Source organism: Macaca fascicularis, chromosome 3 (genome assembly GCF_037993035.2).
Source record: "Macaca fascicularis isolate 582-1 chromosome 3, T2T-MFA8v1.1".
Classification (NCBI taxonomy): domain Eukaryota; kingdom Metazoa; phylum Chordata; class Mammalia; order Primates; family Cercopithecidae; genus Macaca; species Macaca fascicularis.
In genome coordinates, this window is record NC_088377.1 from 89,045,622 (window position 1) to 89,062,878 (window position 17,257).

The window sequence follows — 17,257 nt, forward strand, 5'->3', positions numbered from 1 at the left end:
ATCCTCTTTTGTACTTGGAGGGGCTGTTCAGCCATCACACCCTATTGAGCACATCTGAACTGCACCTTAAGATTTTTATTAAGCCTATGTAGGAATACACGAAATACAAAAATTAGCTGGGCATGGTGGCATGTGCCTGTAGTCCCAGTTACTCGGGAGGCTGAGGCAGGAGAATCGCTTGAACCAGGGAGGTGGAGGTTGCAGTGAGCCGAGATTGCGCCACTGCACTCCAACCTGGGTGACTGAGTGAGACTCGGTCTCAAAAAAAAAAAAAAAAAAAAGGACCAATAGAAAGAATAGAAAGCCAGGACACAGGCCTCCTTATATGTAGAAACTTCATTTTTGAGAAAGATGACATTACAGATCAAATCTCTGGATATAAGATGGAAACAATTCAGTGGAACTAAGTCTTAGCATTGACCTGAGCAGCTTGCAGTTCAGCTGTGGAGAGACCCCTAACTTCACATCAAGTATTGGTGATTAAGGAGTTACAAATGAGACAGGGGGAAAGGTTAATAAGAAAACAAATTTCTTAATTTCAGAAGGAATGTCAAACATCTAAGTTTGGAAGAGGACAAGTAATTGCAAAATGCCAATAGTGTACTCATACTACATTACAGTAATAATGACCATGCAGAGAGTAAAACCAACCTACTGTAATTTCCATTTTGGTGGATGTTTTAGGAGCGTGGTGAACATTTGTTGTTTTTCTCCCAAGTATCATTCTTTTAGCAGGCAGCAGCTCTGGTCTTGGCTTGGGGATTCCTCTTCCTCACTCTGCTCATGTTGCCTGGGGAAGGCTTCAGTTGGGGTGAAAGGCAGAACTCATAACTGGTATTACCCTGGCCAAAGAGACTATTAGGATGAACACAAAACTAGCTTAACACCTTCCAAGTGAGTCTTACAACTTTGTTGTAAAGACCCAGAAGGCTGTCTCTCTTCTTTTTAACTCAAAATTATGAGAATGTGAGCTCAGGGTGACTGCAACACTATGCCACTGGATTTGTTTCTTGAGACCGCTATTTAAAAAACTACTACAAACTTGGTGACTTGAAACAATAGAATCTATTCTCTCATAGTTCTAGAGGCCAGATAGCCAAAGCAGGGTGTCAGCAAGCTCCCTCCAGAGGCTCTAGGGAAAGCGCCTTCTTTGCTGGTGACTGCATCACTCGCACCCCTGCCTAGGTCTTCACAAGGTCTTCTCTTTTTCTGTCTGTGTCCTCTTCCCTCCTGTCTCTCCCTTTTTTTTTTTTTTTTTTTTGAGATGGAGTCTCTCTCTGTTGCCCAGGCTGGAGTGCAGTGGTGCTGAGAGGTGAAACTAGCTGGGCTTCTGGGTAGGGTGGGGACTTGGAGAACTTTTCTGTCTAGCTAGAGGATGATAAATGCACCAATCAGCCCTCTGTGTCTAGCTAAAGGATTGTAAACACCCCAATCAGCTCTGTGTAAAAACGCACCAATCAGCATCCTTTGTCTAGCTAAAGGATTGTAAATGTACCAATCAGCACTCTGTAAAAACACACCAGTCAGCACTCTGTGTCTAGCTAAAGGACTGTAAATGCACCAATCAGCACTCTGTTAAAGCACAGCAATCAGCACTCTGTGCCTAGCTAAAAGATTGTAAACGCACCAATCAGCACTCTGTAAAAACCCACCAATCAGCACTCTGTGCCTAGCTAAAGGATTGCAAACACACCAATCAGCACTCTGTGCCTAGCTAAAGGATTGTAAATGCACCAATCAGCACTCTGTAAAATGGACCAATCAGCACTGTGTAAAATGGACCAATCAGCGGGATGTGTGTAGTGCCAAATAAGGGAATAAAAGCTGGCCACCTGAGCCAGCAGCAGCAACCTGCTTGGGTCCCCTTCCATGCAGTGGAAGCTTTTTTTTTTTTTTTTTTTTGAGACAGAGTCTAGCTCTGTTGCCCAGGTTGTAGTGCAGTGGCAGAATCTCGGCTCACTGCAAGCTCCACTTCCCTGGGTTCATGCCATTCTCCTGCCTCAGCCTCCCGAATAGCTGGGACTACAGGTGCCCACCACCATGCCTTGCTAATTTTTGTATTTTTAGTAGAGATGGGGTTTCACCGTGTTAGCCAGGATGGTCTCGATCTCCTGACCTCGTGATCCACCTGCCTTGGCCTCCCAATATGCTGGAATTACAGGTATGAGCCACATGCTGTGGAAGCTTTGTTCTTTTGCGCTTCACAATAAATCATGCTGCTGCTCACTCTTTGGGTCTGCATTACCTTTATGAGCTGTAACACTCACCACGAAGGTCTGCGGCTTCATTCCTGAAGTCAGTGAGACCACGAACCCACCGGAAGGAATAAACTGCAGAAACATCTGAAGGAACGAACTCTGGACACACTATTTTTAAGAATTGTAACACTCACTGCGAGTGTCCGCAGCTTCATTCTTGAAGTCAGCAAGACCAAGAACCCATCAGAAGGAACCAATTCCAGACACAATGCGATCTCAGTTCACTGCAAGCTCCACCTCCCGGCTTCACATTATTCTCCTGCCTCAGCCTCCTGAGTAGCTGGGACTACAGGGGCCCACCACCACGCCCGGCTACTTTTTTGTATTTTTAGTAGAGATGAGGTTTCACCATAACCAGGATGGTCTCCATCTCCTGACCTCGTGATCCGCCTGCCTCGATCTTCCAAAGTGCTGGGATTACGGGTGTGAGCCACTACGCCTGGTCTCCTGTCTCTCCTGTCTCCTATAAGAATGAATTGCCATTGGATTTAGGGCCTACCTGGATAACATAGAATAATTCCATGTTAAGGCCAGGCGTGGTGGTTCACAACCGTAATCCCAGCACTTTGGGTGGCCAAGGCAGGCAGATCACCTGAGGTCAGCAAGACACTGTCTCAAAAAAAAAAAATTCCATGTTAAGATCCTTTACTTAGTTACATCTTTTCCAAATAATATACCATTCACAAATCCCAGGGATTTGGATGTGCCATAACTTTCTGGGTGCCACTATTCCATTCCATCCCCCATAAAGGGGGAGTTTGTTTTGAAAATGCAGCCAACCCAGAGGAAGCAGGGCCAAGAGATGGAGAGAGAAATCTTGGGGCTGGTTACTCCCATGAGGCCCTGCACTAAGCTGTGCCTGAAATCAACCCTCGCCCTGGGGTGTCCTGTATGTGAGCCAGAGGGTTTTGTCACTTTTTCCTTAAGCTAGCTTGAATTGGGTTTTCTGTTATTCATACCCCAAAGAGTCCTCACGAAGAGGCCTGGGCAAAAAGAAAACTTTCCATCAGGACAATCGTCCTTGCTCTTTCAAGCAGAAGGAATAGCTGCAGGATTCTATGCAATTTGAGAGAATTCAGGAGGTTTCCTTTCGATGACACACTCTGAAGGTGCCCCCTTATTCTCTTGTACTGTAGGCTGTGTGGATGTGCACACCCCAAGAATGAGCCACTCTCTCTCCTACTGAGGAAGGCCACGGGGGCTTTGGTGGGGTTCACCTGGGGCAGGATGGAAAGTTACAACTGGGTATGAAAAAAAGAGATTTTCTGATCTCAAGAAGAGGCAATACGGGAGAGTGAGAAGGCAAGGATTTTGGAGTCAAACAAACGTGAAATGGAATCCAGCCCTGCTGGCTGCTAGCTGGGTGGTGTGGCAAAGCAGAAGTTACTTAACTTTTCTGAACCTCAGATTCTAGAAGCTCAAAACGCATCCTAACTGCATCTTACCTGCATTGTATGGTGATTGCATCCTATAGTGATGCATCACTAACACTCTTCACTGCCTCAGATGACAATTGTGAGGATGAAAAACGCCAGTATAGCAGAAAGAGGATGTCCCATATATTCTCCAGGCCATGTGACTGCTGACCTAATGTGTCCTGAGGGAGAAGCAGCAGAGGTGAAGATGGAGATACAGATACTGAATGGGGACTAGTGTTTCTCGAGTACCCTCGAGGCACCAGGCTGTGTGGGTCTCTTTCTTTTAATGCTCTGAAGTAGGAGGTAATCTCTGCATGGCACAGATCAGAATCCTGAAGCTGCCAGGGTTATGTAACTTACCCAGTTCACACAGGTAGTGAGTGGCCGGGCTGGAATTTGAACTCAGGTTGGTCTGACTTCAAAGACCATGCTGTTTATGCTACTCCACCCTCTCTTATACCGAGGGAGGAGGACAGTGAGGGCAGGAAAAATAATCCTAACACCAAGCAGGGAAACAAAACACTTACAGTGCTTGCTGTGAGCCAGGAGCTCTGCTGAATGCTTTTGTGAAATTGCCTTTAAATATTTATAAAAATAGCCAATGTTTATTGAATGCATACTGTATGTCAGGTTGTGATGAAAGGGCTTCATATGCAATATGTTATTTAAACCTCACACCAATCCTTTGAAGAGTATCGTGGTGTTATTATTATTATCACTGCTGTTTTTATTATTAGTTACAATAGTAGTTCCATGTTACAGACGAAGAAAAGGTGGCCCAGAAGGGGTTAAATGGCTTGCAAAAGCTAGCAAGGAGGATATGGACCCAGGTGGGCAGCTTCAGAACTGTACCTTGCAGGTGCAGGACACTTTGTAGATGTCGAGAGTTCCTAGACCCCACGCATTCTAGCAACGTCCACACTACGGGGCAGGCATCATGCGCAGGTTGAGGGATCAGTATGACCATATCACCCCCTCCCCAACCTGCCCCATGCAGCACCTCCCAGGCAGTCTGCCCAGGAGCTCTGCACAGCGCCTTCAGCTGGCCAGGGGCATCCGCACACAGAGCGTCTCTGAAGGTGGGGTTGCAGGGGACAGGTCTTCTCTTCTGAGGTTTGTCGGGAGGGATGGACCATCTTTATGCATTAGAGTTAAGAATGGAAGAAGGGAGGTAAAACAACCTCATCTGTAAGGACTGGGGTGGTTTTTTATTGTTGTTGTTGTTGTTCTAACACTGGCTCATAGAAAATGTTCAGTCAGTAAGTCCATTTCAAAACACAGGGGTCCTGTGTGATTTTCAGGAAAAAAAAAAAAAAAAAAAAAGGCTATTCACACCTTTGAAGTTGCCAAGATTGCAGACTCCACACTGTATCTTTCTTCAATATTATTTTAAAACATTCAAACAAAACATTTATTCAGAATTTGCACAAAAAAAAAAATTTGAGCAAGACAGCTGAGCTAAAACAAAAATAAAAGACTCCCACAGTGATTGCCCTGAGCCTCAGTTTCTCCATTTATACAGCAGGCAAATACTAGTAACTTCAGAGAGCTGTTGTGAGGAATAATGGAGAAGATACTTACAAAACACTTAGGAATGTCCCCGGCACAGTGACTCAGTCGCTGTTACTGATAGTTTTATTATGCATATCTAGATAATGATCATAGTTTTGATATTAGGACAAACCATGCACAGTACAAAATGTTGTCCCGATATGAGGGTTAATCTTGTTCATTTGTCCTGCTGAATCCATGCTTTATTGGTGTCCAACTCATCAGACTTACTGGTCACCACGCAGGGACAGCAACTGGAACTTTAGAGAAGAGACTCACCCTCTGTGGCATGAGCACCATGTGTCACACGGTTTGCTGGGAGGGTGAGGTTTGCACTACAGCTTTTGACAGGTGGCCCTCGTTCTTCTCCTTTAAGCTGTATATTTGATGCTATTGGGCTTGTAAATAAATCATATTTTATTGGGATCCTTTTTAGAGAGTCTTAGAAAGGCTCTCAAAACAAAACTCATGGCTAGGCATGGTGACTCCTACCTGTAATCTCAGCACTTTGGAAGGCAGAGGTGGGTGGATCACGAGGTCAGGAGTTCAAGACCAGCCTGGCCAACATGGTGAAACTCTGTCTCTACTAAAAATACAAAACATTAGCCGGGTGTGGTGGCACAGCTGTAATCCCAGCTATTCAGGAGGGTGAGGCAGGAGAATTGTTTGAACCCAGAAGGTGGAGGTTGCAGTTAGCTGAGATCGTGCCACTGCACTCCAGTCTGGGTGACAAAGTGAGACCATCTTGAAAAAAAAAAAATCTTATTTACTTTGCATTAAGTACAAATACAAGATAATATATATACTTTGTCACTATAACAAAATGGATATGAATAACATCTTACAGGATAAGGATGTGATTTAAACTGACATAAAGAGTATCATTTTTTTGACTGGGCCTGTAATCACAGCACCTTGGGAGACGAGGCAGGAGGATCACTGGAGCCCGGGAATTCAAGACCAACCTAGGAAACACGGCCAGACCCTGTCTTTACAAAAATACAACAACAACAACGACGACAAAAGACTAGGCAGGCATGGTGGTGCACATCTGTAGTCCCAGCTACTTAGGAGGGTGAGGTGGGAGAATTGCTTGAGTCTGGGAGGTAGAGGCTGTGGTGAGCTGTGATTGCACCACTGCACTCCAGCCTCGATGACAGAGCAAGACCCTGTCTCAAAAAAAAAAAAAAAAAAAAAAAAAAGGTGTAATTTTCTATTTTGTTTAACTGAAGTCTAAATTTCTAAAATAACAATAATAGAAATAATAAGGATTTAAAAGTTATCAAACTCTTATTATTTTTAAGGTGTACATGTAGATCATTATTTTCCAAAGCTATATAAATATTTTGGTCAATATGGTATGCTGAGTCCAACTGAGTTATCAAGTGAGACATTTTAGTTTACATTAATAAACACAACACAAATATTCGAGATAATCTGAATCAGACTGATGGTCCAGTTCTTAAAACAATCCAGTTTCAGTTTTTAAAATGATTAATAGTTGGATTTGATGACTCAAGGGCTGTTTGTAAATTGGCCAAAGTGAAGCCTCTTTTGGGTGGAAGGGGAGAAATGGGTGCAGCCCCCTGTGAACTCATGATGTGACCTTGGGCAAATCACTACTACACCTTTCCAATCTTAGGAGCCTGAGACAGGTCATCATGCAAGTGAACCGCTGATGTCAACCGTTAGGATCTCATTTGATTCTCAGACTGTAGATGTGATTCCTCAGAATGACTTGATCATCAACCTAGAAGCGGCCTGTGAAATAGAGGAAGGCTTGCTTTCTATGTGTTTGCTCTATTCACAGTTATGTACTTTATACTATCCCTTCATAAAGAACTACAATTTTAAGAATTCAAGAGGAGAATCCCCTTTTGTGGCGAGAGAGATTTGTCATCATTCTTTCCTATAAAGTCTTCATAGGATAAGTGTTCAGTGTTTTGCTAAATAAACGTTAGAGTCTGATGATGGTGATCACTTTGTGATACAGCTTATCTGCAAAAACTTCTTCCTTACTTACACAGCTTATTCTCATGAATATGTACACTTCCTGAAGTTCCTTTTCAAGTCATAGCACCTCATATTTCTATTTCTAGAAAGCTCTACCTAAGACACCATCATTTCTTGTTTAATTGGTTACTTTTAAATTTCCAATGTGGTCTTGCCTTATATATAGCCTTTTTTAGAATTATTTCTAGGGTGAGTCAGGACTCCGTAACAGATTGCTGGAAATATCTGGGCCTTCACAAAGGAAAGACTTCTAGAATGGGAGGGGAGAAGTATGGTGGCATAACTCTCAAGCATCAGTATCAAGTATGTAAAAGGCCAGTTTGGAAAACATGGCTAAAGTGATAAATGTAGCTTGTCACTGAGAGGTAACGAAATGCAGATGGCATTCAAACGCGACGGCAGAGGAAATGCGTGGAGATCGGTCAAGTCTCTATAATTTTATGTGCTACCAGGAAGTCACATACCAGGAGACAGCAGGGAGAAAATCCATACAGCGATATTTTTAAGCCAACATATTATTATTTTAGATCAAATTTGGATACTTCAATTAAAAAGACAATGTTTCTGGTGGGATATGCCCTCTTCCCCCACCATAAAGTCCCTTTATTATTCTCTGTTGCCTTGCATCTTCCCCAATGCACATGTTTAAACTTCCTGCCTGGCCCCATTAGGATTTGGGTTTGCAGACCCCTTGAACTGATTCCTGAAATTAGATGAGAAAATGACCTTGCAAAATAATTCCACTTATTATCTTCAACCATAGAATATTAATCGGATTTTTTTTTAAGAGAATGACTACTCAGGAACTGCCTTTCATGCTATGTCTCAAAGCTATGGCTCAGGATCCATAAGAAAGCTTTGGAAATACTGCAGAGAGTAATGTTGAGCTGTGTACGTCCCTTTTCTTATGGGGCCAGAGACTGAGGACTTTAAAACAGCTTCAGTGATTTAGCTTGTCCCAGCAAGACACGGTTGGAGGTGCTGCAAAGATGTTTGAAAATGTTGTCTCCCTGGGAGAAGCAGCAGCAGAGGCTGAGGGATGATGCTGGTCCTCCTAAGCGTTCCCTCCTGCAATTTGCAGGGTGGGAAAAGGCTATAAAGCGTTGTTTGATCTGGCACTGGGCATTATGTTATCATCACAGATTGAGCTCGCCAAGACCATCACAGGCTCTGCACTGAAATACTGGCTTATACATAAGGCCTTATGACTGGGTTTGTGCTGCCCTAGATCCGGGCCCTTTTCATGCCAAACCATTTGCAAATTCACCTAGCTGCATGGCATCACAAGTTAGACAGACATGCTCGGAATCACTGCAGAAGCCATTCCAGGTAGCACCATCGGACCCAATCCAGGTCTTTATTGCCCACACCTTTCTTCACCTTTGGAGTCTCTCAAATATTTATAATTTATGGTAGCTGATTTCTCTAAGTCAGAATATACCGTGCAAGACCAATGGAAGAAAGCAGCAGGGGGCCCAAGCCACCCCAGGGATGGGTTAAATCCACGCTCTATGCTATGCCATGCCGAACACTCTGTGAGCGGATTCCCTGCCTGTCCTCACACTCTCTTCTTCTACTGCTCTCTCTGACTGACATGTTAGGTCCTAGCCACTCTACAATGTGGGAGGTCGCCACATGAGTCATGCTTTGACTTTGTGTATACCATCCTCTTTTCCTAGTCCTGTAGGACCAAACACAGGTCCACCTCTTCCAGGAAGGCTTCCTGATTTCCCCCATCCTACACTGAATTTCACACCCCTCATCTCTGCTCCTTACTGGTACCCTGTGTAATTTCTATCACTTCTACTTATATCATAGTTACCAGCGTGTGTCTATCTTTTTCACAATTATGACCCCATTTAGGATAGGAGTTGTCTTGCTCATTTTTCTGCCTCAGGGCCTTGTACAGGGTACATAGTTAGCACTGAATGAATGACTGAGGGGGAAATGAGTGAGAAGAAGATTTGAGAGCGAACATGTAGCCATCATCTGGCACGTGCAAGAAACTGTGTCAGATGTGTTATGTCATTTAATCCTCAGGAAGATATGAAAAGTGGGCATAATGATCCAAATTCATCAAGTGAGAAAAATGAGGCTCACAGAGGAGAAATACCTTTATATCTGAGAAATAGCTTCAGGTCCCATAATTGACAAATGACAGCAGCAATTTTTGAATCCTAGCCTTCATGACTTTGAAGGCTGTGCTCTCCTCGTTGTATCCTGATCGGCTGCCTGATGGCCACCATCTGAAGTGCCCAGGCCAAGGGTGCCACGGTTGGGTAGGGGAGGCCAGTGCTGCAGGCTGACCTGGTACATAATACATCTTTTTGGATAGTGTCTTTGGACTCCCTGTGTTGGACCGTGCATGAATGCTGTTGTGAGATTTAGCGTATTCAATCGCCATTCTCCCTGGAAGAATTGCCCAGGAAGGAGTCAAGGTTTCCTCTTAACCCCTGTATGACCTCAGGGTTATTGCCTCACGATTTTTTTATAACTCTGCTTCCTACAGATAGCATTTAGCTTTTATAAAACCCACCCAATTCGTTATCTGCTCACATTTCTCCAGATGTTTCACCTCCCACTCCTGTCTTTCTTAATGACTCTAGGGGTTGATTACCAGCAGGGTTTAAGCTGTCAAATTATTCTTGGCTCTATTCCATTTAAAAACATTTTTTAAAAAATCCATCTTCAAAGTTCAATTCTAAATCCTCACCAATGGATCAATAATCTGATTTTGAATTTTAATCAAATCACAGTCCTAGAGCTGGACACATAGAGAATATTTTATTTCTCTGTGATTCACACTCACCCTGAAGATTTTGTGTGGACTTTGATTCTGGGCTCACACTCCTCCTCCCTGCTTCTCACACAGAACCAGAGATCTGGAAAAGCAAGAGGAGGCTGTGACCGCCTAAGGACTCGGTGCCAGGGAGGGTCTTCCTCTGTCAGCTTAGACCTTTTTAATGGGGGAGAGAAAAGGATATCTCTGGATTCTGGAGTTTCAGCAAATGTATCCCTGCTGATCTTTGGAGAGTAGAGCATGAAGACCAAGATCTTTATTCATGCAATAGATTTAATGGGGCTGGCAGAGTCTCCTTGTTCTAGATACCACCATGTGTTTACGTAGCACACAGAAACATGCAGGTGGAACAGAGCTTTGGAGCTCCCAGAATCATCACAACGACCCCACCAAGTCCCGGAGGCTGCTAGGCATCCCCAGATGGTCCCTACCTGAAACTTTCCCTTCGGCTGGGGCAAAATGAGACCGTGCAGGGGTGAATCCTGATTTTAATTCCAGCATCCACTTTTCCTAGCACAGAACTGATTGTGGCAAATAAAAGGTCCTGCTTTCTCTGAACTTGGATTTTGATTATCTCTGAGGTTCTGGGTCTTTTTTTTTTTTTTTTTTTTTTTTTTTTTTTTGAGAGGGGGTGGGTTTCTTGATTTAGAGTAGCAGTAAGGGGACATACGGGGACATTGAAGCAAATTTCACTTCTGAGGCCTCAAGACAGTGCTCTAATTGGTCCTTTGTTAAATACCAAGGGAGAAATGCAATTTCTTCCTCCATTCTGGGATTCAGAGTCTTGGAATTACACATACTGTACCCCAACACAGCATTACTTAAAGTATTTTTTAAAAAGCAGTAATTAAATATTTATATTGCACTTAACATTTTACAAAGGATATTTTCATTTAATATTTCTTGTGTGCAACTGGAAAATCTCTGCACTGAGAGGGAGAGCTGTAACGTATGATGAAGCTGTATGATGATGCTGTGCCTTATGTTTCCTTTTGAATATTGTTACACATTTTCATAGACACAGAGTTGAAGACCATCGTAGGAACCATGTATTCACAGAATAAGTAGTTTTCAGAAATTCAACTCAACGACGTTTTTTTCTAAGACCTTGCAACTTCATCTCATACTTGAAGTCTTGCCATCCACACACTCCACTGGAAGGTTGAAATTATCCAAATGATATCAATTATTTTATTTTTAACCTACAGTAAAAAACTATTAATGCTTTTCATACATAGCAGCTGCATATACACATGCACATACATTGTGATAATATACTTCTTGTACTTAGTTTTATGAGATTAAAATCTTTCTATTTTTGATAAAGGAGGTAGAATGAGTTTATACACACATTAGATGAGATTTTAAAAAAATTTTAAATTGTTTTTCAGCAAAGGATTGTAATGAAAGCTTTCTAAGGACAACTTCACTGTATATAAGACAGTTTTAGGCTCATGTTTTAAAATATACTACAGTGCTTTGGCAGAACAGCCATGTTTGTCAAAAAGGTATTTTTTATGTCAACAGTGCCTCATAGGCTGATAGGTTTTTTATACATTAATTTTTTAATCCAAATATTCAAATCCAAATATTGAATATACTTAATTGGGTTTGACTGTATGTGTTTATTTGGCCAGAATGTTATCAGAGTAGATGAAACCAGATAAAACTGCTAGTCTAGGAGCACAGCTTGTCAACCCCTGCTCACTTTCTTTAGTCTCTATCCAATAAACTGGAGCACACCAGCATTTCTTGCTTGGTTAAATTATACATTTCACGAATACCCTTAGTCAAATGTTATTCTCACGTTCTCAATAGAAACATTCAATATTAAAAATCATGTATATATATAAACTACAGACTGGGTGACTTGAACAACAGACTTCTATTTGCTCACAGTTGTAGAGGCCAGGAGTCTGAGATCAAGGTATCAGGAGAGGTGGTTTCTTCCAAAGCCTCTCTCCTTGGCTTGTGCATGGCCATCTTCTCTCTGTGTCTTCACATGGTCTTCTCTTTGTGTGTATATGTGTCCAAATTTTCTTTTCCTATAAGCACCACAGTCATACTGGATCAGGGCCCTCATTTTAGCTTAATTATCTCTTTAAAGATCCTGTCTCTAAATACAGTCACATTCTGAGTGCCAGGGTCTGGAACTTCAACATACAAATTGTTAGGTATCCCTTTGCACAGAGACTGCTTTTCATTCCAAGTTGCCTCTGCATTCTCCAAATACCCAGGTTATTAAAAGGCCCCAGTTAAGTAGGGTGGTATAAAATCGATGGTTGTCTATTTGGTGTCTTACATACTACACTGTGGAGTCTTATGTCCCCAAACCCACCACCTGCCAAAGCATTCTGTCCAAGAGGAAAGAGTTTAGGTTCACTTAATCATGCCTATGGCAAAGAGAGACAAGCTCTTGAAAGTCAAAATAAACTTGGCTTTTCATCTCTCAAGGGTGGCCCCCTGGCTTCCAGCTTCCCTGATAGAAATGAAGTCTTAAGATGACCCTCACTTGCCAAACCCAAGAGCTTTGCTAATTCCCACAGCCTTTAAGGAACATTTCATGGTGGTAAGATAGCAACTAAGTTCCAAGCAAGAGGGAAAATAATTAACTGAAATGTGTAACTCAGTCCTAGTAGAAAGAGTTTGGGGTACTTCTAAATCAATCTTTGAAAATTCTCTTTTGGGGCACTAATACCGTGAAAACAATTTACCTGTTGCCTTCTTCACTATATCAAGTTTCTGAAGGGTGGGAATCTGGCCTTTCATTGTTTTCCTTTTGTGCTTTTTTTTTTTTTTTTTTTTTTTTTTTTTTTTTTAGTAAATATAGGCTCACACTCTTTTGTGTTCATACAAAATACAGTGGAGTGTTTTTGTTTTACACTTATGATCTATGCCACATACTAAACAGACACATTCCTTTTGCTAATATTTATCTTTTTTGTATCCGCCTTACCTAGAATATAGAACATAGATATTGAATGTATAGGCATTATCTTAGATTTCTTTAACTCCAATTATCTCATTCATTTCCCACATACGATAGATACCAATGTTATTGGTTTATTGCCCATTGACTTAAAAATGTCATGTTACAAATCTCAAGATTTAATTTTTTTTTTTTTTTTTTGAGACGGAGTCTTGCTCTGTTGCCCAGGCTGGAGTGCAGTGGCACAATCTTGGATCACTTCAAGTTCCACCTCCCGGGCTCACGCCATTCTCCTGCCTCAGCCTCCAGAGCAGCTGGGACTACAAGCGCCCGCCATCACACCCAGCTAAATTTTGTATTTTTAGTAGAGACGGGGTTTCACCCTGCTAGCCAGGACGGTCCCAATCTCCTCACCTTGTAATCCGCCCACCTCGGCCTCCCAAAGTGCTGGGATTACAGACGTGAGCCACCGCACCTGGCCTAAAAATCTTTTTTATGGCACTATAGTGATGATGGTTGCAGCTGCTTCATGGCACATGGGGTTTATTATACCTTTCTCTCTATCTATGTGTACATTTGGAAATTTGAATGATAAAATGTTTACTAAATAATACAATAGCAAAGTATATCTTTGAGGACAGTCTAATTTGTTTTAATTTTTTTAAATATCCAGTTTATGTTGAATATTTCTAATTTTCCTTCAGACTTCATTATTAAATTTTGGAGTGAAACATAATTCAAATTGCTTTTTTAGTACCAGCAGACTTCCTGTTTTTACAAGAAGTTTTTAAATTTATGTTATTGTTGAGATAGGGTCTCACTCCGTCGTCGAAGCTGGAGTGCAGTGGCACCATCTCTGCTCACTGCAACCTCTGTCTCCTAGGGTCAAGCGATTCTCCTGCCTCAGCCTCCCACGTAGCTGAGATTACAGGTGCATACCAGCAAGCCTGGCTAATTTTCATATTTTTAGTAGAGACGGGGTTTCCCCACGTTGGCAAGGCTGGTCTCAAACTCCCAGCCTCAAGTGATCTGCCCACCTTGACCTCCCAAAGTGCTGGGATTACAGGGGTGAGCCACTGTGCTAGGCTTTAAAAGAAGTTTTGATAGACTAACAGTGTTAGTGGACATGGGGGAATGCTTTTCCACAAAGTTGTGCTAAGTAACTTTAAGAAATAAATTATTATCCCTGATTTCAAAGCAACCGTGTTCAATAGGGATAGTGAGGGTGTGAAAAGAGACACATATCTGGACCCATGTTAAGATGCAAGCAGTAGAAAACAAAGACAGACTGCAACACGCATGTGCTACAACTCCCCACCCTGTCTCCAACCCCCTAGGACGAGAGAAGCCAGCCAGAAGGAATAAAATATCTAGATCTGCTCTTGAAGGGATGGGAGAACCCAGCGATGTTTTGAGTAGTCTGGCGAAACATCTTGAACTGCTTCTTAAATCTTTAGGACTTGGCAAAATACAAAACACATTTTGCCAGGCACTTTTTCTCTTAATTTTTAAGCCCCTGTGTATTTCAAGGGAAATTTAATCCTTATGTTTCTGATTCATTTACACTTAACTCATCAAAAATGCTGTTTTATAAGACTTATTTGATGTCTAAAATGCGGTATGAGTATTTTGTATGTCTGTTTATTTATTTATTCATTTATTTTCAAACCATGAAGTTGCTTTTTGCCAACAGTAAATAGAACTTCAACCACTGGAGACTTAATCTCAGTTCTTAACTAATTCAAATTCAAATGTCTTTCAACTTCCTCAAGCATTTTCTCTTGCTGCTCCATGAGTGTGCATGCTTTGTCAGAGAGGGCTATAACCATCCGTTCAAGAACCACACAAGGAATAAGACAGCCTTCCTTGAAATGGCGATGCTATTTTTAGTTAAAGGTCATCTCTTCCGCAAGATCTTTCACAACTTTCTTCCAATAAGTTAGTATTATTTTCATATTCTTAGAACTTTTGGTACCCGCCTTTGCTGTAGCTAATGGAACACTTGATTGCAGTGATTTATGTGTGGACTTGTCTTCTCTCACAGACCATTTGTTATGATTTTTTTTGTGGCAAAAACCAAAAGCCAACTTTCACAAATAAAATGAAATAAGGGATTTATTGAAGGTATATTGGGTAGCAACAGAATGAATGGAAGGTTAGAGAACCAGGACTAGAACCTGGGCAATTCCAGGCATCCAGACACTAGCATAAGAAATGATTGGCTTCTGTTCTTTTCCATTATTATATTGTTAGCCTCAAGATATAGAAAAAAGAGGGTCTAATTGGCTTAATTTGCTTCATATTCATACTCTCTTGCTAGAGGGAGGCAGAGTATTTAGTTTTCTGTCCCAACCAAAATCCCATAGTGGGCGAAAGTTGATTCCCCAGAAGGAATGGGGAAGGGAAACTGAATGCTGTGAGCTCCTTCAGGGCAGGGACTGTTTCTCATTTTTAAATCCCTAGAGTCCAGAATAGGGTTTGGCATGCAGTCCATCTTTGAAAGTCTACACTAAACCGTTAGGAGCTATTCCTTTAAATGAGACAGTGGTAGAGGGGTTTGATTAACTTGCATGACTGGCCAATGCATTAAAATAGAACCAGAGCATTTCTGGTTTCAGGTAAGATGGAGTAAACCTATTTCATCCTCTCCACTTTCTGGACAGAATATATAAAGTAGTTATTTGAGAATTCTCACAAGTAAATAGGAACAGGTAGATTGGGAAGAAAGCCCTAATTCATAATACCATGAAACCAATGATGAGTTTACAATTTTCATTTCTGCCAGTATCTTCTGGTTTGAACTTAATGCTCTGGAGATGAATACCAGGGTGCAGACAGAGTTTCAGAGAAACCTCTAGTTTTGGCTTAAAGAGAGGAAAAGGGAAAATCCAGCACTAACATACAGAAATTCACCAACTTCTCTTTTTCTCTCTCTGTTCCTCTTCTCTCTCCTCCTATGCCCTAGACCCCAAGCAATCCTGTGGGGGTGGCAGCAGCCTACAGTAATGTGAGAGTAAGTAGGAGAAAAAACTCTGTGGGAGCAGCACCTTCCTCTACATTTAGTGGAGCAGTGTTTCCAGGAATGTGGGGCAAACCCTCATTGCTTTTACTCTCTCTGTCCTCCTGCCACTTGCCCCAGATGTAGGCACAACTACAGAAGTACACGGCAGAACACGGTAAGTAAAACCCTCACTTTCTGGCTGTAGGAGCAAAAGGAGGGAACCAAGAGTACAAGGGAGATTGCAAAGAGGGAAGAACTCAGTAGAGCAACATTAAAAAGGTGCTTATTAACTCCTGGGCTCACCACTGCAGCTGCACATACGCAGATCTGATTTGATCTAGTATACCAAAGCCTTTGAGAACCGAACTGACATCTAGGCCATAGGCCACATCCTAAAGTGGTTGCTGGGGGGCAATCACAAAAGACAGATATGATATTGCAAACGCTTTGACACCTGAACTGATATTGGAACGATGGTCTACAGAATGTGTGTTGGAACTTGTCACCTGAGCCTACAATATTTTCCATAGGATATAAAGAAGATTCATGGTTTCATAATATTGAAAATGTCCTGGATATAATACAAAATTTCACTGCAGGCCGGGCACGGTGGCTCATGCCTGTAATCCCAGCACTTTGGGAGGCCAAGGAGGGTGGATCTCATGAGGTCAGGAGTTCGAGACCAGCCTGGCAAACATGGTGAAATCCCGTTTCTACTTAAAATACAAAAATTAGCTGGGCATGGTGGCGCATGCCTGTAATCCCAGCCACTTGGGTAACCGAGGTGGGAGAATCGCTTGAACCTGGGAGGCAGAGGTTGCAGTGAACCCAGACCATGCCACTGCACTCCAGGCTAGGTGACAGAGAGAGACTCCATCTCATACATACATACATACATACATACATACATACATAATACATTTCACTGCACATAAAAAATCAGGAAAGTCTCAACTCACACGAGAAAAGATAATCATCAGATGCCAATGTCATAATGGCACAGATATTGGAATTATCTATTGAAAGTTTTAAAGCAGCAATTATACAAATGCTCCAGAAAACAATTGCAAGCAAGCCTTCTCAAAATAAACAGAAAAATAAAAATCTCAACAAAGAAAAGGAGACAGAAAGAGCAAAATGAAAAAAAAAAAATAGAGCTGGAAAACGTAATAATTGAAACTTAAAAATTCACTAGATGACCTCAACCCATAAGTGCAAGAGGAAATAACTGGTCAAATTAAAGGTATTACATTGGTGCAAAAGTAATTGCGGTTTTTCCCATTAAAA